Source organism: Frankliniella occidentalis, unplaced genomic scaffold (assembly GCF_000697945.3).
Source record: "Frankliniella occidentalis isolate FOCC.00 unplaced genomic scaffold, Focc_3.1 Scaffold323, whole genome shotgun sequence".
Lineage (NCBI taxonomy): Eukaryota > Metazoa > Arthropoda > Insecta > Thysanoptera > Thripidae > Frankliniella > Frankliniella occidentalis.
The window spans coordinates 90,179-92,225 of record NW_026267447.1 but is presented as its reverse complement, the minus strand read 5'-3'; the positions used below and the strand labels follow the sequence as shown (position 1 = coordinate 92,225).

Here is a 2,047-nt window from a genome sequence, read left to right as displayed (position 1 = left end):
GCGAGCCTTCGGCCTGTCAACTTCTCTTCACTTCGACTAAGAATGGAGGGCTGTACATTTTTTCTCTTTTTTTCGTCCAAAGAGCTCTACTATGACAAGACTAGGTGTCGAGCTGAAAAGCCCCTTCGAACTTTACTGTAAAAGAAATAACAGAAACATTTTTAATAATGAAAGTGGCAGACAACTCAGGCAGGGTTGTTAACGTTACTTTGAAAACGTAACGCGTTAGAAGTTACTCGTTACTTAAAATTTGTAACGATAACGCGTTACCGTTACCGCCCCAACGGAATTGTAACGCGTTATCGTTATATAACGTCCGTTACTTCGTTACTCGTTACATCATTTATAAATCAAAGAAAGGCATTGCTTTACGAATAATACGTGTTTATAGATGGTTCCGGCAGTGCCCGTTTAAAGAAGAATTAATGAAATCATCACCGGAAACAGTTCTAAAATAATGGCTTAAATCAGTGAAAACTAAAATTGACAGTTACTAGAGATTTAATCGAGGTCATTCACGTTCAACTGCACTGTCAAATTACAAGAATAAGTGCACTTCAGGTACTGGTTCCGGTCCCGACTACTTTATTTCTTTAAAAAAGCGCACTGTCGGAACGGTCTATTAAAGCAACGACTGTTAACAATAGGGTTAAGCTAACTATGGCCTCCAAAATTCGACAAGCTCGTGGTAGCTCCTTCCTCTTTGTCAGGCTCTCTACACTAGACCATTTCAGTGTCGGTGACAAGAAGAAGAAAATAATAACCGAAACAGGAAACAGTTGGGCGAGGGGCGAAGCGGGACGGAGTGTGGGGGCGATTAGAAAGCAGTACTTTTCCGTTTTTTTTTATTCTTTTCTTCTTATCATCTAGGCTTAAATGGTCTATTGATGTTGATGTCATGCCTGAGGGTGTGAAAGGGCATTAACCGTTCAGTCGGACAGGCTTCCGTCGCCTCCAGACGAAAGACGGACACCTGTCACCTTTTGCATCCGCACCGCTCTCGGCAAGCATAACCCTTGCTCTCTCTTACCACTGCGTACGCCGATCAAAACAACAGAGGCTTCGTATGGTCACTTGAGATGCAGCCCATAAGCTACCGCTGCAGCAGAAGGCGATAGCGGCAAAGCGCCTGAAAAGGGCGCCGCACCGGGCAGGGGAACGGGGGAAAAAGGGGGGGGGAGCGAGATTGTTTTGGCTATAAGACACGCCGCCGACGCCTCATACTCAGCTCCATTCAGCTGCGTCGGCGCTCGGTGCCGTCCGCATCCGCCGCTGATACCAAGTCCAGCAATGTAACGAGTAAAATTGTAACGCACGTTAGTGCGTTACTGACAAATGTAACGGTAACGCGTTAACGTTACACCTTTGGAATAAATGTAACGCGTTACCGTTAATCGTTACATAACGAGTAACGCGTTACAGTAACGCCGTTACTTCGTTTCATAACGTTAACAACCCTGAACTCAGGACATATACAAAATTTGTTGGATCACAATTACCTGTTAGAGATTATGGACTTCTTCGGTGACAGGTGTGGTGGAATGGGGGTTTTGCTAGGATCTTTGTTGGGAAAGTGGCAAGGCCACACAACCCTCTGACGTGGACTATTTTCAAGCCTTTCGAGGAAAAAAAATGACGTTTAGGCACAAACAAAACAAAATAAACATTAATCTCCCATCCAATAACAAAACCGGTTGCAATTAACCTACACTTACTTTAAACACCTAGCCCATTTCTTCCGTTTCGAAGGAGATTTGCGAAATTTAAAGAATTTGCAAGAGTCTCGTTCCGTACGATGACTGCACACGCAGCACTTAGCCATTACGAATTACAATTTTGCAGGCTCGTGAGGTTAGCGGTTGCGCGAAGCGCGGTGCGGCGCTCGGTTTGTTTGGAACCCGGGTCGCTATGGCAACGGAGCCCGCGCGCTGGTGGGGGGAGCCGAGCGGGCGGGTGGGGCGCGGGCGCATGGGAGGACCGCATGGAAGGATCTCATGCCTCATGGGAGGACCTAGTACCTCATGCCTCATGGGAGGACCTCATGCCT

At 46.5% G+C, this 2,047-nt stretch overlaps 1 protein-coding gene across 2 annotated transcripts in view; it reads left to right on the top strand.

The window, feature by feature from the left end:
- Positions 1-2,047, top strand: part of LOC113216710 (venom allergen 3-like) — a 33,258-nt gene that overhangs the window by 1,341 nt on the left and 29,870 nt on the right. The gene's annotated exons all lie outside the window — the stretch shown is intronic.